This window comes from Canis lupus, chromosome 2 (assembly GCF_011100685.1).
Source record: "Canis lupus familiaris isolate Mischka breed German Shepherd chromosome 2, alternate assembly UU_Cfam_GSD_1.0, whole genome shotgun sequence".
In the NCBI taxonomy this organism is placed as follows: domain Eukaryota; kingdom Metazoa; phylum Chordata; class Mammalia; order Carnivora; family Canidae; genus Canis; species Canis lupus.
The window spans coordinates 66,511,777-66,535,810 of NC_049223.1; the positions used below are offsets into that span (position 1 = coordinate 66,511,777).

Consider the following 24,034-nt stretch of genomic DNA (forward strand, 5'->3'; position numbering starts at 1 on the left):
AAAGGGGAACCCTCTTGCACTGTCGGTGGGAATGTGAACTGGTACAGCCACTCTCAAAGAGTTAAAAATAGAGCTACCCTATGACCCAGCAATTGCACTATTGGGGATTTACCCCAAAGATACAGATACAGTGAAAAACCAAGACACCTGCACCCCAATGTTTATAGCAGCAATGTCCACAATAGCCAAACTGTGGAAGGAGCCTCAGTGTCCATCGAAGGATGAATGGATAAAGAAGCTGTGGTCTATGTATACAATGGAATATTACTCAGCCATTAGAAACGACGAATACCCACCATTTGCTTCAATATGGATGGAACTGGAGGGTATTATGCTGAGTGAAGTAAGCCAATCAGAGAAGGACAAACATTGTATGGTTTCATTCATTCAGGGTATATAAAAAATAGTAAAGAGATTAAAGGGGAAAGAGAGACAATGAATGGGAAATATCAGGAGGGAGACAGAACATGAGAGACTCCTAACTCTGGGAAATGAACAAGCGGTAGTGGAAGGGGAGGTGGGCGGGAGCTATGGGGTGACTGGGTGACAGGCCCTGAGGGGGGCACTTGATGGGATGAGCACTGGGTGTTATACTATATGTTGGCAAATCTAATTCCAATAAAAATATACAAAAAAAAAAGAAATCACAAGAAAAATTGATAAATACTTTGAGGTGAATGAATATAAAAATACAACACACTAAAACTTAACCTATTAAAAAAGAAAAATGATCTCAAATCAGTAACTAAAATTCCACCTTAAGGAACTAGAAGAAAGAGACCAAATTAAATCCAAAGTGAGCAGAAGGAAGGAAATAATATAGATAAGCATAAAAATAAATGAAATAAGACTGGAAAAATAGAGAACATCAATGAATTTTGAAAAGATCAACAAAAATTGAAACTCTAGCCAGCCTGCCCAAGAAAAAGGTAAGTTTAAAATTACTAAAGTTAGGAATGAAAGAGAGCACATTACTATCAACCTTACAGAAATAAAAGGATGATAATGGAATACTATGAATAACTGTATATATACCAACAAATTATATAACTTAGGTGAAGTGGACACATTTCTAGAAAGAGACTAATTACCATACTGACTCAAGAAGAAATAGAAATTCTGAATAATAAATAGAGTTTAAGTTAGTAATCAAAAACACTTCCCAAAAGAAAAGCCCAGAACCAGATAACTTCACTGGTTAATAAAACATATAAAGAATATTTAGCACTAATCTTCCTCAAACTCTTTCACAAAATAGGACAGAAGGAATATTACTTTGATACCAAAATCAGACAGATCTCACATGAAAACTACATGAAAATTGACACAAAAGTCCTCAACAAAGTACTAGCAAACAGAATCCAGCAGCATATAAAAAGGATTATACATCATAACCAAGTAGATTTTATCCCAGGAATTTAAGATTGGCTCAACATCTGAACATTACTCAATATAACACGTGATACCAATAGAATAATTTTTTAAGGTCCACACAATCACCTTAATAGATGCATTCCTTCATGATTAAGAGACACCTTTCTCAACTTGATAAAGACCATCTATGAAAAAGACACAGCTAAACTAATATTTAATGGTGAAAAAGTGAATGCTTTCCCAAAGATCAGGAACAAAACTTGGATATTCTCACCACTTCTATTCAACATTTACTAGAGGTTCTAGCCAGAGCAACTAGTTTTGACAAAGTAAGAAAAAAATGTATGCATTGCAAAGGAAGAAGTAAAACTATTACTACACACAGATAATATGATCTTATAGAAAACTCTAAGGAATTCATGCACACAAAAACTAGTAGAGCTAATAAGTGTGTTCAGCAGGGTTGCAGGATACAAGATCAGTATGCAAAAACAGTTGTATTTCTGTATACTATTGACTCTTGCACAACATAAGTTTGAGCTGCATGGGTTCATTTATATACAGATTTTTAAAAATAAATACTGTAAATGTATTTTCTCTTCCTTATGATTTTTCTTAATACCATTTTCTTTTCTAAGGCATACTTTATTGTAAGAATATCATATGCAATACATTTAGTGCTAACTATTTATGTCATTGGTAGTGCTTCCAGTCAACAGTAGGCTATTTATTAGTACTTAAATTTTGGGGGAGTCACAATTTATACATAGATTTTTCAATGTGGATGACAGGCTTAGCATACTTAAGTACCATATTGTTCAAGGGTCAACTGTACTTTCAATGAACAATCTGAAAATGAAATTAAGAAAAACAATTCTATTTACAATAGCATAAAAAAGAATAAGATGCTTAGAAATAATTTAACAAAAAAATATGCAAGACTTGTGCACTGGAAAGTATACAATGTTGAAGGAAATTAGTAATCATATTCATAATAGTCACCTGGGCACCTGGGTGGCTCAGTTGGTTAAGTGTCTGCCTTCAGCTCAAGTCATGACCCCAGAGTCCTAGGATAAAGCCCCACATTGGGCTCCCTGTTCAATGGGGAGTTTGCTTCTCCTTCTCCCTTTGCCCCTCCCACCTGTTCATTGTCTCTTTCTCTCTCTCTCTCTCCCCGCCCCCTGAAATAAATAAAATCTTAAAAAAAAAAAAAAGTAGAAACTACCCCAATGTCCATCAACTGATGACTGGATAAACAAAATGTGATATGTACATAGAATGAACTATTTGGCCATAGAAAGGAATGAAGTGCTGATATATGCTACAACATAAATGGATCTTGAAAACATTTTGCTAAGAAAAAAAGCCAGCAACAAAGTCCACACATTACATTTCATCTATGTGAAATGTCCAGATTAGACAAATCTATAGAGATAGAAAGTAGATTCATGGCTGCATGGGCTGAAGGATAGGAAATTTGGAGTGTGGGGGGGTGATAAAAAAAAATAACAGAGTTTCTTTTTAGGGCCACTTAAATGTGATGATTGATTCTAGTAATGGTTATACAACTCTGTGGACATACTAAAAGGCATTGAATGGTACACTTCAAATGGTATGTAAATTGCATGGTACATGATTTTATCTCGGCAAAGCTGTTACCAAAATAAAACAAGTAAATAAACATTGGTCTAAGTCATCAAAAACAAGAAAACTCTGAGAAACTATCACAGCTAAGAGATGCTTAAAGACACATGGTGACTAAATATGATATGGTATCCTGGATGGAATCTAGGTGTAGCTATACTCATATTAGTTAAAATAGACTTTAAAGCAAAGACTGTAGTAAAAGACAAGAAGGGCATTACATAATGGTAAAGAGATCAATCCAGCAAGAAGACATGATATTTATAAATATGTAAGCACCCAACATAAGAGCACCAAAATATATAAAGTAGATATTAAAAGACCTGACATTAAAAGAAACTGACAATGACACAATAATAGTAGGGGACTTTAACACTCACATCAATGGATAGATCACCTAGACAGAAAGTCAATAAGGAAATATCTACCTTAAATGACACATTAAGCCAGATAGATATAATTAAATTACACTGAATATTCCATCCAAAACCAGCAGAATACATGTTCTTCTCGAGTCCATATACCACATGCCCCAAGATAGATCACATGTTAAGCCATAAGACAAGTCTCAATAAATTCGAGAAGATTGAAATGACATTAAGAAAATTTCTGTCTACAATGATATGAAACCAGAAATCAATTTCAAGAAGAAAACTGGATAAACAACAAAAAGTGGAGATTTTTTTAAAAACAGATTTTATTTATTCATGAGATATATATAGAGAAGCAGAGACACAGGCAGGGGGAGAAGCAGGCTCCTTGCAAGGAGCCTGATGCAGGACTCCATCCCAGAACCCCGGGATCACACCGTGAGCCAAAAGCAGATGCTCAACCACTGAGCCACCCAGGTGTCCCAAAAAAGTGGAGATTAAACAACATATTTGATTTTGTCATTATGTAATATTCCTTTTTTTTATCCTGTTTAATGCTTTCACCCTTAAATCCCACTTTAATTTTAACTGAGCCATTGCAGTGGCCCTGTGATACACATGTTTTCTACATGACCACAGTAAAGTGGGATCTTTGCTTTAACTTCTCACCTTTGCTCCCTCTTCTCCATAGTTTATTTCATAGACACCCTCACTTTAAGACTTCTGGAACTTTTTCTTCACCTGTGGCCTCCCACTCAAATTTACTGAGCATTTATTAGAAATCCCCCCCACCATACCCCTACTGTTCTCCCTTACCATACAGCATCAATCCATCTATATCTACTTATAGATATTCTGTTATTCACCTAATTTTTTCTCTATTCTTTTTTGGTAGTCAGTCATTTCCTTATTCTTTAGCTGAAGCATAAAAAGAGATATTTTTAGATCCATCTTTGAAACCATTCGCTACTTCAGAAGTCACACAGATCCTGAGTTTATGGACAATTTAAGAAGTCATTAATGAAGAGAGTGATTCAAACTGTCTCTCCATCTGTTAATTTCTTCAGAAGGGTGCAAAGACCTATTTCCTGTCAGAGAAAGGTAGAGGTTTTCTCCTCCATGAAAGACTCTTAAAAATCACCACCTGTGAAGGCAGAAGCTGGAGGCTGCTAGAATTTACCTGCTTGGAACAGTCAGAAAGTATTTGTGTAAATGTTAGTGTAATTGGCAAAAATGAAAGGGCATTTTGGCCTGTCGGAAAAGGAGTCTTTAAGCCAAATAGAGCAGAGTCCCACCCGCTGGCTAAGGGAATAGAGCCAACCAAGCCAGCCCAGGTAGTAAGAGATAGATAGGTAGGTAGCCCTTTTCCTGCTCTCATTTCAGAAACCTCACCAAGAAGGATTTAGTTGTCTGAATAGCCTCCTTTGTAGAAAGAAGCCATGCTTCTGTGAAAATGAATTATTGTTCTAATACCACTCAGATTTATTTTAATGCATTGTTACAAGGGCCTGATTCTAAATAAAGGAAGGGAAGAAAGAGGAAAAGAAATAAGGAGCCAGGGAGAAGTTTTCATGTCTGTCTCCATGTGAATCTGCTAGGCCTTTGTAGGAATCAAACCTAACTTGAGATTATTTGGGAGTAGTTACTACTTTTAGTTTTCCGGAGAGAATGGTCAGTACCTGTAGCCAAAGACAAACTGATAAACTTGAGGTCTCCTGACAAATTTAACGGAAGATTTTATCCCAGGACAAATGGGACTTCAATGTTTCCTCCCTACATATTGATGTGTGTTCTCTTAGTCTTGTAGGCAGAGGTCTGAGACCACTAGTCTGGGCCCAGTGACTCATTACAATTGTTAGCACAATCACATTTTTTCAGATCTTAAGAAAGAGCCTTAGGATATATTTTTACTTATAAGGTAGACTCAGCACTTGGCCCCATTATGAAACATCTTGATCAAAGTCAGACAGGTGAGTCCTAGGACCAGCTGGGAGTATTCATATAGTCTTATATTAGGCACTTTAGTTCCTCTATCCTCAAATCTGCTCTCACCTCATCATTTGAATATACAACATCTGTGCCGTTGTTCTCAATTGCACTCTCTGATGGGAAGCTATACGACTTGATCTCTTACACATTATAGGTGTTTCATTAGGATTATCATTTGAAATAAGGAAAAACGGCACACTCCAGGGTGCCACATATTAAACATTTTATCTCTTCTCTTTAAAACAATCAGAGCTAAATGTTTTTACAGATAATCCCAGATCTCATTATAGAGGAGTAAACGCATACTCTTATGAGCCACTTTTTAGATTCCTCAATAACCTGGCTTATTAACATTTTTCTCTTCTCTTTTCCCATTTTCACACTTCACCTAGTTTCCTCACCTTCTAAAATTGATCAGGAGCATCTCTGCCTTGTGTATTTTGGACTGAGTTCCCCGACTTCATTTCTGGAAATGATTTCTGTGGGTTATTTACTTAGTACCACCCACACTTTCACACTCATAACAAAAGTGTACCTGTAGTGGGCTGTCAGGAGTTGACACCTTTATGTCATTTTCTGACTTTACAGTGTATTTTGCAGAGGGGAAAAGTCAGTGAAGTTAGTAAATGCTACCCTTACTTCCCCCTCAGGTATTATTGCTATTGTTACAGTTGAGGTTGCAATGGGAATTTCCTTCTGTCAAGGGCAAAGATGCCTCATGAGTGAAGGAGTCCATAGACCTTCATGTCTGTCTCTCTGCCTCTAGGATGAGCTGGGGTCACTCTGGATTTCCAGAGCATTAGTCCTCCCTCACTGTGTGGGAGGGTTCAACTTCCTGCTCAATTGCGGTGAGTTTCCTCAGTGGAGCAGAAGCCTCCCAGGTCATCCTCCATACCAAGCCAGTCATAATCCCTTCCTTGGGAATATGGGTTGGGACTCATAGCAATATCTCCAGCATGTAAACCCAAGTATTGCTGGTGGCCATGTCTTACACCAGGTGAACTATTGAACTGAAGCAGCAAGGACGTGGAATGAGGAAGATATGTAGAGGGGAGCCAAGATGAAGGCAAAGAGAAGATCTGCTTCAGTGACATCCATGTCCTTGGGTTTATTCTTTTCTGAAACCCTGCTGTATCATGATCCATGAGCTACCCATATATAATAAATTCCCCTCTCACTTATTTTCCCCCTTAAACAGCTCCAGTAGGCTTCTGATGCAACCAATAAGGTTTTTACAAATAAACATTTCTAAGTTTTAAGGAATTATTCCTCTTCTCCTTTCCTTCTACCTTTTCCCACTTAATTGCTTGGCTTTTGCCTTTATGGTTTTTGCTGAACATGCACATGTGCACTTGTGTGTTATATACAGATCTGCCAGTCCATATAGAAAAAGTTACATTTATCCTATTCTTAAGCACGGGGGAAAGCACTTCAAAGCCTCCCTTGGTGATTCACTTCCATCACCTTAACAGGGGCATCCCTCTTCAGCACTAGTCCAGGTGGAAATGCAGAGCCAGATCTTTCACTTTTTTCATGAGAAGTCAGCAATATGAATTTCTGTGAGAAATCTCTAAATTTTGAAGTGTTGTCTCAATTTGTTTAAATATGCAATAGACCAACCAAAAGGGGAAAAAACCCCACAAAACTATCTGTGGGTTGCTTGAGATCTTTACTTTAGAGCCTTGCTATTCATAATATGGTCTGAAAACCAACAGTACTGGCATCACTTGGGAACAAACTAAAAGTGCAGAAACTGAGTCCCACCCTAGACCTGATGAATCTGAATCGGAACCAAATCTCCAGGTCATTTGTCTGCACATTAATGACTAAGACATCCTGGCTTAATTCTTTATCCATAAACCATTGAGATTACCTAAGGAGGCTTTAAAAACACTGATATCTGTTTCCCATTCCCAAAGATTCTTTTTAGTGAACTTGGAATATAGCCTGGACATTTTTTCATAGCTCCCCAGGTGATTTTAACATGCAGCAAATGTCAGGGACTGCTGGTCTACCACAGGATACCACCCACCCCCCCTCACTTCCTATTGCCTCTGAGATAATACACCCAGCATTTCACTCAGACCTTATCTGCCTTGGTCTGTGAATTGGCAATCCCTGGCCTGCAGTCTAAAGACACACAACATGGATGGAGCTGAATGAAATGTCAGTCAGAGAAAGACAAATACCATATGACTTCACTCACATGTAGAATTTAAGAAACAAAACAAAGGAGTGAAGGGGGGAAAGGGGAGAGAGAGACAAACCAAGAAACAGACTCTTAACTCTAGAGAACAAACAGATGATTACCAGAGTGGAGGTGGGAATGGGGGATGGGTGAAATAGGTGTTGGGGATTAAGGATGAGCACTGGGTGTTGTATAGAAGTGCTGAATCACTATATAGTACACCTGAAACTAATTTTTTTTTTACCTGAAACTAATATTACACTGCATCTTAACTGTACAGGAATTTAAATTAAATTAAAAAGACTTGAATAGTTGGTGGAAATCGAAGGCCCACAAATATCACCAGTTTTTTTTTTCTGCCCAGAACAGTGTTTCACAAATATTTTAAATTTGTTGGTACTAAATAAGAAGACAGGACCTTGTTAAATCCTGTAAAGAAACATTGAGTATAAATATCTTAGAAAAATAAACTATTATAACCCAAAATAATCAATTACACAGTACAAAGGTTCTGAACACACATTTAAGACCTGTATCTTAAATGATCTCAGGCATCTGAAAATCCCAGTCCTTTGAAAATGTAGCCAAATGAGAAGAGAGAACAACAATAGCAAAATCACCAAGGTCAAACCCTGAGAGAATGGACACCTAAAATTAGAGTACAGGAAAAACATCTTTTACATTCTGACACCTAATGTTGCACTCTGATCACTGCTCCTACATTTCAGTAGCTAAAATAAGCTTTTTTTTCCCTCTCAAAACAAACTTTTTAAAATTTGTATCCGTGTATGTATAAAATTCTCCCAATATGTAAACTACAAACAAAAAACAAACCCAGGTAATCCCGGGGTGGCTCAGTGGTTTGGCGCCTGCCTTTGGTCCTAGGCGTGATCCTGGAGACCCGAGATCGAGTCCCATGTCAGGCTCCCGGCATGAAGCCTTCTCCCTCTGCCTGTGTCTCTGCCTGCCTCTCTCTCTGTCTTTCATGAATGAATAAATAAATAAATAAACCCCACAATTATTTACCCTCCCTGTATCTATGCTTTTGCAGTGTGACTTGTGGCTCTTCCCCTCCAGAGTTAGAGTCTAATACCTCACACTTTGAATCTGGGCTGGGCTGGTGACTTCCTTTGCCCAACAGAATGGGCAGAAATGACATTGTGCCAGTTCTGAACCTAAGCATCAAGAGACCTTGCTCACTGCTTCTCTTTGCCTGCTACTGCAGTGTGAACAAGCTGGATTATCTGAACTTGGGATAAGGACCCAAGGCCTTCCTAAACCAGCTGGCAGTCAGCTGACTCCCAACATTTGAGAAGTCCCAGCCAGTATCTGTAGTCACCTATCTAACCCATAGTTGACCAAAAGTGCATGAGCAAGCCCAGAGGAGAACAAAGGAATTACCCAACCAGCCCACAGAATCATAAGTTACATAAATGCTTGATTTGTTTTGGAGTGATTTCTTACACAGTAATATCTAACTGACATACCTAGCCCAGGGAATTTCAACATAACTATTAAATCTCTAAAGAACTGGAATCTATAGAAATAATTAGAAAATGGTTAAGCTAAACTAGAAAGACTAAGGAAAGGATTACAAGGTCTTATCAACTTCATTCCTCCATTAGGCCATATTGGCAATGTTGAATTACTTAGGTAGGTCAAGAAGCTGAGCAGAAATAGAGCCAGCTATTTGGAGGTGGTGTATATTCAAAGGATGTCCCTAGCAACCAGCATCTAATACTGATTTCTATCTACTTCCTAATTCTATCACCACCATGGCTTCTTTTATATTTCCACCCCCACGTTATTGAGCATCTTAATTTGGAGACTAAATTTAAATGTGAGCACTGGCTCATATTCTGAATAACACTAAGTATACTGATTCACACTTAGATAACTTCTATGACTTAGAATTACCATCTGAACCATACCTGTTGGCAGTACTGATCTACACATCATTGTTCTCAGGTATGTCCATCTTGTAAAATTAGTATGATTTCCCGAATTATAGCAGCATTACATATCTTAGGGTTTTCTACAAACTGCCTAAGAAAACTGAGCTGTTTCAGAAAATAAACTACTTTCAATATTCTTGCTAGGTCTGAAAATCATTTTAAAATTGAGCTCAAATGGCAAAAGAATAGAGAAAGAGAGTCAGCATTTAAAAGATACCACATACACAATAGACTTGGTCCTCCCCTTTCTCTAGCAAATTATGAGTAGTGTTCAATCATCTAACAGTAGACAGCTTTGTAGAAAAGAAAATTATTCTGCATGTAGCTAGCTCCCTGTGATATAGGATGAACACCAGATTTCTGCAAGTTCCTCCTAACCTTCATAGCTAACTTCAGTTTGTTAAGAAGGGGATAAAACCAGCCACATAATCCCAATGTAAGGCCATCCATGGCTTTTGAAGAAGATTAGGGGCTGCTTATAATAAAGATTCATACTGAGAAGCCAGATCTACATCAGTCTCACTTTCATGTAAATAGAAGACTGAGGAAGTTGCTTTTCTTTTTCTCCTAATAATGAGGCCAGCAAACTAGGTACATGACATGTGTATGGATCTTTGTCCTAGGGTATTATGAGGAGTAGAGAAGCCATTTCCTATGTAGTTACTGCTGTCAAGGAGACAAGATGGACATACCTGAGAGCAGTAGTGTGTAGATCAATGCTGTCACGAGGTGTGGTTCAGAAGGAGAATGGTACCAGAGTTACCAGAGTTAGGGGACAGCTAAGCCACAGTGAACTGGGCAGGTCAGGAAAGGCCATAGGAGAAATCAAGTAGTCTTCAAAGGACCCTGTGTGTTTAGAACAGCATGATTAAGATATAATTAAAAAATAAAAATGTATATATTTAAGGTGTATAACTTGCTGTTTTGATATATACTACAAACATTGTGAAATGATCACCACAATCAAAATTAACATCCATCACCTCACATAGTTATCATTTTCTTTTTTGTGTGAGTGATAAGAACACTTAAGTTTTCCCTCATAGCAAATCTCAAGTATATAATACAGTATTGTTAATTATAGTCACCATGCTGTACATTAGCTCTCTAGATCATGCTCATCTTACATCACTGAAATTCTGTACCCCTTGAACTGCCTCTCCCCATGTCTTCCTCCCCCCAAGCTCCTGGAAACCACCATTCTACTCTCAGCTTCTAGGAGTATTTTAGATTCTAAATATAAGTGAGATCATGAGGATTCTGTCTTTCTGCGTCTGTTTCATTTCACTTAGCGTCCTCCAGGTTCATCCATCATATCATTCACTGATCTGTGGAATGTAAGAAAAAAATTAACAAAGAAAACAGAGACCAAAAAAAAAAAAAAAAATCAGACTCAAATATAGAGAACAAACTTGTGGTTTCCAGAGGGAATGGGTGAAATAGGTGAAGGGGATTAAGGGATTAAGAGTACACTTATCATGATGAGCACTGAATATACTGAATAATATATAGAACTATTGAATCATTATATTGTACCCCTGAAACTAATACAACACCATATATTAATTATACTTGAATTAGAAAACAAAGCAAACAAAAAACAGACATTAAAAGACAACCTACAGAATGGGAGAAGATATTTGCAAATGACGTATCAGATAAAGGGCTAGTTTCCAAGATCTATAAAGAACCTATTAAACTCAACAGCAAAGAAACAAACAATCCAATCATGAAATGGGCAAAAGACATGAACAAAAGTCTCACAAAGGAAGACATAGACATGGCCAACAAGCACATGAGAAAATGCTCTGCATCACTTACCATCAGGGAAATACAAATAAAAACCACAATGAGATACCACCTCACACCAGTGAGAATGGGGAAAATTAACAAGGCAGGAAACCACAAATGTTGGAGAGGATGTGGACAAAGGGGAACACTCTTGCACTGTTGGTGGGAATCTGAACTGATGCAGCCACTCTGGAAAACTGTGTGGAGGTTCCTCAAAGACTTAAAAATAGATCTGCCCTATGACCCAGCAATTGCACTGCTGGGGATTTACCCCAAAGACACAGATGCAATGAAAACGCCAGGACACCTGCACCCCGATGTTTCTAGAAGCAATGTCCACAACAGCCAAACTGTGGAAGGAGCCTCGGTGTCCATTGAAAGATGAATGGATTAAGAAGATGTGGTCTATGTAAAGATTTTATTCATATGGGAAAGAGGTAGAGAACACAGGCAGGGGGAGGGGCAGAGGGAAAGGGAGAAGCAGGCTTCCTGCTCCATAAAGGGCTTGATCCCAGGACCTGATCATGACCTGAGCCAAAGTCAGATGCTTAATTGACTGAACCACTGAGGTGCCCCCCAAAACAGACTCTTAACAGAAAACATCTGGTAGTTGCCAGAAGGGAGAGGGGGAGAAGGTGCAAAACAGTTTAAGGGGATTAAGAGATACAAACTTGCAATTATAATTAAGTCAAAGAGATGAAAAGTATAACATAGAGAATATAGTCAGTAATATTGTAATAACATTGTATGCTGGCTACACTTAAGGTGAACATTGACGTAATCTATAAAATTGTTGAATCATTGTGTCAGTAATTCTAGTTTTAATTTTTTAATAGAACTTCCATATTGTTTTCTACATGGCTGTACCAGTATACATTCTCACCAACAGTGTGCAAGGGCTCTCTTTTCTCCACATCCTCACCAACACTTCCTATCTTTCATCTTTTTGATAAGAGGTATCCAAACATGTGTGAGGTGATATCTCATTATGTTGAACATCTTTTCATGTATCTGTTGGCCATTTGTATGCAGGATCCTGTTTATTAAATACTCCTTTAGAGGTATGCCCTCAAAATCTGTCTCTCTATTCACACACACATACACAGTGACAATACTATATTTGTCTCACGGAATCATCCCTGTCTCCTGAGAGATAGCTTGTAGTAGGTCATTGTTGTCATTTCTTCACATTAGCTGGAGCTGACATAATCTGGGACAGGTGAACTCCCAGAGAAAGAAATAGTCCGAAGTGTTACCAATGAGACAAGAGCAACCCAGACAAGTGAATACACAACAAAAGCATCTTTTGATAAGTTCCCATGAATAGCAATTCTTAGAAAGCTTTCTATGGGATGCCATCTGGATGCATAAGTATCACCATGATAAAATAGCACTTGCTTCCACTCTAGCCATGCACATATCTTATAATTATCTATACTCCCAAGTTTTCTGAGCATTTATTTTTAAAATTAAGGGAAACTTTATCTTTGCACATTTGGTTTTCAATACAATTGTAGCACATTTTCCAAAATGCCAAGTAATCTAAAAGCAATTTACATCTGAGCTAGGAATATGTTGAATTTTAAGGATACTTTCCTTCTTAACTTTCTGAATTGTGCTCTGACTAATCTAGTAGTAAAATTAGTTAAATATTCAACTAGGCACAAACTGCATGATTAGGGAGGATAGCTATGAGGGCTGGAAGGAAACCAGACTGATTTAAAATTTATCAAGAGATCATTTAATTCCATGCAATGAGCATTTCCCAACTACCAGGGAACCAGTCATCATTATTCATTAAGACGTGACCCACATGGAGCTAGATTAAGGGGTGATCATTCAAAGGTCTCACTAGTTTTTACATACAAATGCAACCCCATAGTCTTAACAGCACAGACCAACCTACAGATGGCAATTTCACCTTGCAGTTATTAAAATAAGCCTCTTTGAGCTTTATCTAGCAGACAACCACCTAGGCTTCCTACAAGCAACCTGAAATGTGCTGCACGTTGTATCTTGCTGCCTTAATTAAAGTATACCAATCATCCAATTACACTGCACGATTTCTCAAGCCTCTCTTGAAACAAGCCCCTAGAAAACCAGGAGGAGAAATCAAACTAAAGAAGGAAGCCCCAGGATTTCAAAAGGCTCTAACCACAAAGGGTTCAATTGGCTCCTAGGTATATAAGGGTCAAAGTGAAACAAGATTCTTCTCTTATATGGTCTTCAACGGGCAGAGGATGTGTTTCAAGAAGGTAAATGTGAAAATGCTCATGAATGTCTCATTATGAAGAGACACCTGACTTCTCTTTGTTTCTCAACCACTAGGCTGACCGAGCTGGGTAGGTTTACCTTGGCTACTAAAATACAAATCTTTGAGAAGAAACAGCTTACCTCACTGACTATATCATTCACCAGCAAGACTATTCTTTACATTTGATAAAGTGAATTTCAAGAGATCTTTCACAGAATGTGTACACCCAATGTCTCTTTCCAAGTAGAAACCAAGTGTCCGTGTGGAGACTCCTCTTAAGAAATGTAACTAGCATTTTCTGAATCTCTGCTCTGTGGCTGACACAACGTTGATAAAATGTTAAGTGTTCAGTGCAGGTGATACCTTTACTCTTAACCATCTACATGGGGACCTTGAAGTTCAGAGTGGGTCAATAATTTCCTTACAGACAGGCAAGAGCTATGATGCAGAATAAGAAAATGCCACTGGACAATTTGAGAAAACAAGTCTGGGTTTCAGCTCTTCCCAGAAAACTGAAAACTGAAACACGATTAGGAGCATGAATTCTGGTGGCAAGCAAGCTTGGGCTTGAATTCTAATTTTACCATTCTATAGCTGTATAACCTTGACAAAGCTGTTGAACCCCACTGAGACTTGGTTTCTTCATCACTGAGATGGAGATACTCTCCTCTACCTTACAAAGTTTCAATGCGGAATCAATGAAGTAATAATTCATGCATAGTACTTAGCACATTACCTGACACTCAACATATTCAGTCAGTGCTGATTATTATTATGTATGACATTATTTTTTTGTATTACATTATTTTCCTCAGTTTGATCTCCTTTCAATCCCTTATTGGAGAAGCTAAAGATGGGAGCTTTAGCTAAAGCAACTTCCAACAGATGGATGCGAGAAGCAACTGGGAGATCATTTGCCATGATAGTGATAAAGCAGTAATTAAATGGGAATTACCACCCAAATTCAACCGAAGCAGGAGGGATTGGGTAGGAAATCTGGTCTATTGGGTTTTTAAAATTTTGTTGTTGTTGTTGTTTTATCAGAGGCAGAGCTGTGTTCCCAGTAATGCTGGAGCTGGAGGCAGAGAATTGTGGAGCTGGAGGAAGTGGAAGCCCTCATCACCTATGGCTTTCACTTTGATTAAGACTCCATCCTTTGTTCTGTACCCTTGAACAAGATGAACCTTGAACACAGGGTGTGCTGCAAGAGACTCAATTTGGATCTGCTGGCTCCCAGGGCCGGCCATCTGCCACATTGGATTGGGGAGCAGAGATGAAATTAAGTTGCTGCGGCATTATTCCGCACTCCCTAAGAAACCCACTGAAGGATGGCAGGCTGGCCGCTGTGGCTGCTCATAGGGCAGACCATTCTGCGTTAATGGAGCAGAAACAAGCAGGACAGCAAAACTGGGGGAGATGCATTTTCTGTTTTTTCATGGAGAGACCTCAAGGAAAGACAACATCCCACAGCAGAGTGAGCAAAAGAAACCAGAACCATGTTAGTATGGTGACATCTCTGTCAGTTCAAGGTTTCCCAGACCAGAGGAGCACGGAAAACTTTGAAGAGCGTTGCAAGGACAGCTGGAAATAAGAAAAAGGACTAATGCATGAGACCACTGCTAAAATGTAAAAGCACTGCAATTCACCCCCAATGTGGAGATGAAAGGGTCAGGTTGGGACATAGCACCCATCCCATAAAGCATACCTAGGCCAGGAGCAAAGGATCCTCAGTTCTAGTCCTATGCAGAAGCAGAAGGGCTGACGTGCTCTACAAAGGGGCATTTGCTCATTGTTTTGTGTTTGTTGGTTTTTTTTTTTTTTTTTTTGTCCACATTTTACATTCACATAGATGAAAGACATCATAGGGCCTGTCTAGGTGTGAAAGTAAGACCACAAGACCCACAGAGAAAATAGTCCAAAGGTGGCATGGGCTTGCTGCAGCCCCTTCGCACAAGCCCCAGTGCCAGGCTAGCCCCCGGGCGTCCTGCCTGCATGCAGCTGTGGCACACTGACCATGAACTGACTACAGAACTCAGAGATCCATTTTTAGCAACCGGCTGGGGGTGCTGCTGCCCGCTTTGCCTCTGCAAAGTCATGAAGCAGATTCATTTAGAGCTTTTAAAGAAAGGATGTTGTCAGTGTGTTGTTCTTCTCTGGTGAGATTCAGACAAGAGAACTAATAAACTCAGGCTAGGGGAGCATTTCATCCTGTTCCTCCATCATTTAACAAGGGAGCCAAACAGGGCTTGGGAAGGCTGATTTCTGTAAGATTACACACCAAGGTCAGAGGTAGAACTAGGGCAAGAATTACAGAGCTTTCGAGGAATGAAACTCCTTGTTGTTAGGAAGTTAAAACTGAAGTGTGCCTGGATTAGTGGGAATCTCTTTCCTGAAGGCATGGAAAATAGGACTGATTTTCTTACAATCACAAAAGCTCACGAAAATCAAAGTTCTTCCCATGCCTGAGAATCCACAAATACAGAAAAACAAAATGGGAAAACGACTAAGGGGCAGAGAGAGCCAGGTGGGCAGAATGAGACAGCCGACACAGCTGTGTGACTGTAAGGTAGCTGGATGTGTTGTTGGAGAACACAGGCCGGGGCTGACCTTTGGCAGAGAATTTCCAACAGTCCAGGCACCCTTCTAGGCACTGCTGAGAGAGGGGCAGGGAGGGAAATAAAATGCAGTGTTGGGACCAGATACAACAGAGTGTCACTTGCATGTACGAGCCATGAGCTAAGTACTGTTTTTCCTATTTCACAGAGAGGAGCCTCAAGCAGTGGCAAGAAAGAATTAGAGTTTGTGCATTCTCTCCCTATGCATCTTCAGAATTTAGCTAGAAATGGGTAGATACGTAGACAACCCAGACGAATTAATGAGGCTGATGTTTCAACAAATCTAAAGACTGTAACACAGAAAAAAGAGATGAACATTCTCTGGTGTCTCCACCCATAGCCATAGACACAGTGTTGACAGCCCCTTTGCTCCGCTTCTGGACCTAAGGGACTGCGTGACTCTCCCCAGAGCAGAGAGTTAGCCAGTTGCAGAGTCCCTACAGCTTTGGGGCTTTGCCAACACAGTTTCAGGAGTCTAAACAGTGGGGACTCAAGAGAGGTTTCTGAGAAGGAGTGAACCTGGTTGGATATGATGCTTGCGGCCAGCTGGACCTGAAGGACAAAACTCAGGCTTGCAAAACTGGTGGGAAGAGGTACTTGGAGGAGTGGAGGGGAGAGGTGACAAAGATGAGATGAAAATGAAAAGAGTGAATGAGTGGCAATTACCTCTGGGCCCTGGCGTTAGGCAGCCTACATGATGAATCCATGTCGACATGGTATATGATTTGCTCCCACTAGCCTAGAGCATGCATGTAGCAAGAATCGCCTGGAGATGATGGCTTTCAACCCAAAGGTGGAAAATGAACCCCAGGGCGCAGCTGGGTGAGAAAAATCTGTCTGGAAAGGGGGCAGTGAAGTCTCACAAGCCCTGCTATGAGCATCTCTTGCATTCCTTAGCTGGGAGACACTGTTCCCCAGAGAACACCTCTTCCACCCACGTCAACTCCTGGCTAATGCAGAAAGAGATGTTTTTTGTTGAGTCCCTGTCCTATCTCCTTGTGTCCATCTTCCAACCCAGTGATGGAGTTTATCTACGAAAGTCTCTTTGCTGCTTTCCTGAGAAACAGGCAAAATCATGTCTTGCTTCTGAGGGACTATTATGAAAGCAATTTGATGATTAACTTTTTTTAATGTGAAGAATAGATTTTAAAATTGTCAGACCAATTACTGGGTCCTGTCCCTCAGCTTCACTCAAAGCTAACCACGTGCCCTCCTTTCGCCATCTATCACAGACATAAAAGCTGGTTAAAGATCCATTTCCTCCTCCTGCCTCCCATTATTATTACCCTAGTTCTAACTGTCAAGAGACCTTGCTAAAGAAAAGAATGCCATAATTCAGTATTAGCTTACTAGAAAACACTAGTGGGAGTTGAAATCACAAGTAAGCAGAGAATAAAGGGGGAAGGACCAAAATTCATCACGAAGTCATTTTCACCTCCCACACTCCACTCTGACCCAGACAGTACCCTCATTTGTGAAGAACATAAAGATTTGCTCCGGCACATCATAGGAAAAACATCATGATGGTTGGTTGCTGCTATTTTTTAAGTGTCAAGATTTTTATTCCTCTCCTGGAAAAGAGCAATATATTTTAAAATGCTCTGATCTGTTATCTATAATCAGCAGAAAAAAATTTATAATTTAGTTCACTTTGAGGAAATGATGTTTGAACTGGATTCCAAAAGCAGACTACATGGCTAATTGGCAATTCTCTGCCTTTAAGAGCTGTGACAGTGTCACAGAGGAGCCTTGTCCAGCACTTCAGCAAGAGGTCTCCGGAAGTCCTTAGATGCCTACCTGGCTCCTGATAGGGAGGCACAAGGAAAGCAGCTTTTGGAGGTGGCTGGCTAGCTTCAAGCACCCAGCAATTTGGCGACAGCAATTTAAAGGTAGAATTGTTAACTCTGCAAATGCAGCCCAGTCATCTTAATTAAGGCCAGAGCCTCTTCATTAAACGAAATAGCACTTGAGTTCGGGAATCCAATATAAGTTGCCACAACAAATTGGAAAGGATGGAGGGTGCTGATTGAATATACAGCTAAAGGCACATATGATTTTTAGTTGCGTTTTCTTAAAGCCTAGTCTCAGGCTAAAGGCTTAGTGGCTAACCAGGGCCAAGGGAGACAGTTTGGTGAGATCAAGGGTCTCTGGCTCTTGGCTTAGACACTGCACAGATAGCAACTGGCCTCGGCCTTACCAGGGGCTGTCCCTGTGTTCTTAACCCAGCAATGAGTCCCCCAGATTCTTCTTCACTCCAAGTCATTCGTGTCACCCCAACACTCACTGCTTAAAACCCTCCAATGTCTTCCCACTGCACTTAGACGAAGGCCTGCAGGGTTCCCAGCAGATTCAGCTCCAACCCTGTTCCAAACTCACAAATCCCCATTCCTGTTTGTTCATTCCAGTCCAGCTACACCGGACTTCCTTCTGTTCTATGCACACAATTAATTTGTTCCTGCCCCAGGATATTGGCACTTGCAGTTCCCTCCTCCTGAATTGCTCTTCTAATTTTCACATGGCTGGTTTCTTCCCATCATTCAGTTCAAATGCTACGTGCTCATAGAAGTCTTTCTGATGTTCCCTAAAGTATCCTTGTTCCCACCGTAACTCTAATCACTGTCCTGGTTTTGTTTCTTTTTATGATCAATCTCTGACATTACTATATTTCTTGCTTACTGCTGTTTCCCCATACTAGAATATAAGCTCCTTGAAGACAGAGACCTCACTTGTCTTGTTTGCCACTAGATCCCTAGTGCCTATAACATGCTCAACCAATATTTTTGAATGAATGGACAGATGAATTTGTTAGGAGACTTACAATCATTAAAATCTAGAATTGAATCTTGTAAAGATCTAGGCAACTGGACGAGTGCATGTGGAAATATGCCAGTCTGGCAATGCTTTACAGAGAATTCTGCACATGCCTTGATCAGAGTCACTGCTGCAGCTCCCACCACCCCTGTGCTCCCGGCTGGCATCTGATAGAAGACAGAAGTAATTTGTAGGAAGTCACTTTATACTAAAAATCAGAGGTTCTAGTTTTCACTCCCCAGAACCATAACATTCATTGGTGAGTATTTTTACCCAGAAATGCATCCTGCACTCAGCCCCATTAATATCTTACGTAAACAAGGGACAAGGGGCTTCAGTTGGAAAGTCTTTAAAATAATGTTTCAAGCAGTCTGTGCACAGGCGATAGGTTCAGAGTGATGCACTGCTTGGGACAGAGTCTGTGATGAAAAGAAAAATTGCAATTGGAATCTCCTTCTGAAGTACACTTACCTACCTATTCTTCTTTCACATCTATTTAGATGTTGGTCCATGCTGCCACATGCACACCCAGGGAACACAAATAAGGCAGTTTTTCCAGTTATGATGCAAACTGTGAGCATGCTCACTGGAGCATGCTTTGCTTCATCTTGAGTCAGTGATCCAGAAAGGAAAGTAGAAAGAAATGGAACCAAATGAGGTCAGAGTCATTGATTGTTTTTGGTTTCCTCTAGAGTAATCCTAAAATAAATAAAGGTTAATGCTTTGTAGGAAGAAGGGTGTATGGTCAGTCTGAATTCTTTCTGAGACGCTGCCTCCATGACTAGCTGATTTCTATTGGTCACAGGAGTTTCTCAGTGAGGACCTGAATGTGAATGATACCTCCATGAAGCCATACCAAACAACAAAGAAACTATTCAGGAGATGTAAAACAATAATGGTAATGAGAGTAATAATTCAGCTGTACTTCCCTAGGAATTGTAGGTAAGATTACTGTGTAGAGACTGAGACCCTTGCTTTCATGCTACTGTATCTGTAGGTGTAGAGCTGGCCTGGTGCTGCCAGAGTCAAGCTATCAGAGGGGAAATGTAAAAACTCCTTGTTCTGATGGGCTTCCAGCTTCTAAGCTCAGGGTCACTGCCTCCCCTTGTGGTGTGACCAAGGTCTGAGGGCATTTACATAAAGAATATTTTAAAAATCAGGCTGGAATAGATCAAAGCAAAACTTTTTCTCCCAAATCTAAGAAAAAACCAAGCATTTAGTAGTCAGGAGAGCAGCCCTGTTACGTACTCACACTCTTCACCACCATTCAGCCAATATCTGGGCACACACCATGTGCAAGGCACCCCATTATGTGCCAGCTTCTCAATGACAAACAAGATAGACAAGTTCTCTACTTCTTCTAGAGCTTCCATTTGCATATAAGGCTTTTAAAAATATATGACAGCTTTATTGAGATATAATTCATATATTGTACAATTCTCCCATTTCAGGTATATAATTTAACGGCTTTTCATATATTCATAGAGCTGTTCAGCCATCACTACGATTGATTTTTTTTAAAAGTAGTGTAAGGTTTTAAGGAGCTAATCCCTTCATCAATTATTGGGTTATAATTGTGATCATGGCTTCTACCTCTTTGAAAGAATGAAGCATGAAACACCAGGGTTTTTTTTGGTCTTGGGGCTCCAAGAAGGCTTCCCACAAAGTGACAACTGAATTGCAGGCTGATTGATGAGTAGCAGAGAGCCTGGCTAAAGGAGCAGTGAGGAGGCAGCAGAGAAAACAGGAACACAGGCAGACTTTGTGGTGAATCTGAGAAATGGAGAAAAGAATTTTGAATTTTATCTTAGAACAATTGATTTTCTATTTTTTAAGTGTTTCAGGTCTCCCTGCTCTCCCTTCAATGCCCAAGCCCCCTATAAGATTTTCATTTCAAAAGTACATATCCTGCTGATGGCTGGAGAATGGATTGGAGGGAGGCAAGAGAGAAAGCAGGAAGACTAGTTAGGAGTCCCTCATAGAAATTCAGCTATGAGATGATGATGGCTTAACTCAGTAGGAACAAGAGAAGTGAGTTAACTCAAAGTCTGTTAGGACCTGAATGGAAAGACCTTAGTAATTGACCAACTGTGGAAGTGATGAAGCCCAAATATGATGCCTTCATGCCTGAACTTATGGATTATGGAAGGAATCTGAAAGAAAACCAGGACTTTAGGAGTTGGGAGAGAGAGCATTATAAGTTCGATACTGCATATATGGACAGTGAAGTGTCCAGAGAGCTGTCAGGTAGGTAGTTGAATATGGGTCTGATGTCAAAGGTGAGATCTGGGTTAAAGATACAAACACAGAAGTCATCGTTGACCACAGACATACTGCAAGCAGGTAAGACCACCGAGGGAGAGACAATGGAGTAGAGAAGGGGTTCTTGGGTGAAGCCAAGGGGGAATGGCAACTTTTTAGTGGTGGATACAAGAGGATAAGCTGGTTAAAGCAGCTGAGAGTTTCCAGGGAGGAGGAGGTAAACCAGTAGAATGTAGTGACCTGGAAACCAAGGGAAGATGGTGCTTTAAGGCAGGAGAAGTCATTTACACACTGCTAAAGAGATGAAGCCTAAAGAAAATGTCCTTTGGACTTGGTGACATGAAAATTATTGGTGACCTTAATAAGAGTAATTTCTGAGACAGACAGGAAAGTGAAAAAAAAAATAGAACATTTGGAGACTGTTTTGAGAAATTTGCCTGTGGGTGGGAGAAGAGAAAGGTGGTGTGGATGAAGGGACATGCGGAGTGAGGGAGGAAGGTTTGTTTTAAGATGGGAAAGATATAAGCAAAGGTCAATGCTAATAAAAAGGATTCAGTGAAGAGTGGAGTAGAGAGGAGAGGGCTAATGGGTAAAGTGCCTGAGAACACCAGAGGGATGAGAACCCAGCACAGTTGCAGGGGCTGGCCACAGTTAGGAGAGAAGCCTGCTTCTGTCCTGAGGAGCCTGAGGCAAACTGGTTTCAGCAATGGCCAGAGATGGAGCCGCGTCATACTGGCAGCAAGAACAATATTCTAAAAAAGCCTCATTGGGTATCAGTTGCTCTTCACCATGCACTGGGTGTGGGGTGAGAGTTTGTCTCCTTGCCTGCCATCCCTTTCTCTGCTGACACACACACACACACACACACACGTTCATGCATGTGCACTCATCAAACATGCGTTTTGGAAACAGGAACCACATAGGAGACCCTACTCCTACTTCCTGATCAAAGGCTTTCTCCTTGCACAACTGAGACCTCAGTATATACTTGGTGCATCAAAACACCCTTTTTCCTTTCCTCCTCCTCTTAGAGTTCATATTGTCCATCCTCCACCTTCTCGGGATAATGACAAATGGCCAAGTCCCATGGACAGACAAACTGAGACATAATTAGCTGCAAAAGGAAGGTCAGGAGCATATCACTGCAGAGAGTGGTGTTCGAGTCACTGCAAGACATCATTTTCCCAAAGACAACAAGATAGGCGCTCAGCGGAACAGTGGCGCCAGAGGAGAACAGCCACTGCCTGATTCTCTGCCCCCAGCATCTATAAAATTTGCAAAGCCTCAGACCTGAACTATGAGAGAGGCAGCTGCCCTCTTTCTCTGGTCACAGAGTTCAGGTGGAATGGCCTTTGACACAGCTCCTGCGCGGTTGTGTCGGGGTGAGGATTAGGCTGTCTGTTGGACCACTGCTTTAGGAGGAGGGGAACCACACCAGAGCAGAGGCCCCGTGATTGTGAGGGTGAAAGGGGATGATAGTTGGGAAAGGTCCTTGAACAGGTGGTTAATATTGTCATGAATCATTAATATTGGAAGGATTTGACAGAGATTCATATGGAGACCTGGCCTGTCTGGGAGATCTGGGCTGAAGGCCTATGTGGTCACTACTCTAGTACCAAACGGGCATATAAAAGTCACTCTCCCATATGTACAACAATACAATGCCTGTACACAGTTGAGATTTCATTTTATAAATTGTGTGATAGAATAACTACTACGCAGACCTGTTGTTTTATACAAAGCAACTTTCCATAATGACATGCTATATACTACAGGGTTATCTTTTTTGGTGCACTTTCTCATTTATCACTCCACTCTTTCTTCACAATGACCCTCTGATGTTTCCCTCATGCATTTGAGGATGAAAGGGGAGCCAAGAAGGAACTATGGATGAGCATGTGCTTCCTCCATTTAATAGTAAAGCATGGTGACCAAAGGCAAGTGTTTTTTCCAGCTACTACTTTGTATCGCTGCCTTGAATTGCCTCTTAGTCCAAGAATCTAAGGAAAAGTTCACTGGCATCAGGTATTTTAACCAAACAGTTGCCAACTAAATTCTTGTCAAGGATGCGGGGCACTGGGCCAAAAGTAGAAGGAATTGTGTTGGGATCATCCTCCACTCCACAACAGAGAAAATTAATGGCACTGCCCTTGATGCATTTGAGAGAACCACTTAACTAACTGCTGACTCTGCTAGCTCTAGTTATTTACTTCCCTGCTCAATAGAAGTTGAAAAATCACTTGTATTATTAATTTGCGTAAAATCTTCCAGTTTCAGAATGTGACTCTAAAGCTATTTTTACAAAGCAAAGTTGGAATTCTCAGCTATTTGCTCTCAGAGGACTATAGTCATTCATCAGCAGTTCTCATAAACATGGAGCTTACAATTTTTTTACCTTTCATTTTCTAGATGAGATAAACATGTACAGGTTAACTGAATTTCTCTCACACTGCACAATTATATATAAAACTTCCAAAATAGCCCTGAATCTCTATTTTCAGACAATCAGACAGTAATGTTCCCCTTTGGAAAAATCCCATTTATAATAAAAATTTATTACCCACTCTCTTTCCTGTCAATCAGTAGGCATTTGCTCACCTTCTACTATATCCTTAACACTGAGGTTGGCATGAGTGGAGACACTCAATTCATTTAGCCTTTGTTGAGTGCTAGGCTGCAGAAGGCTTATATTTCATCTAAAGAAAGCATTGGCCTCACAAAATGGTAAATGCACCAGTTGGGAGTCTATATTCTATAACTGTGGAGAACCTGTGGCATCC

At 40.3% G+C, this 24,034-nt stretch overlaps 1 long non-coding RNA gene across 2 annotated transcripts in view; it reads right to left on the minus strand.

Moving 5' to 3' along the window:
* The window catches only part of LOC119870345, a 127,867-nt gene extending 108,328 nt beyond the window's left edge, over nt 1-19,539 (minus strand). The window contains exons 1-2 of one of the 2 annotated variants that reach the window (XR_005355843.1): nt 19,468-19,539; nt 10,214-10,367 (exon numbers count right to left, since the gene is read on the minus strand). This is a non-coding gene — a long non-coding RNA (uncharacterized LOC119870345). Of the gene's footprint in view, nt 1-10,213; nt 10,368-19,463 lie in introns of both variants that reach the window. The other variant, XR_005355842.1, reaches the window with a different exon arrangement.
* Nucleotides 19,540-24,034: the final 4,495 nt, after the last annotated feature.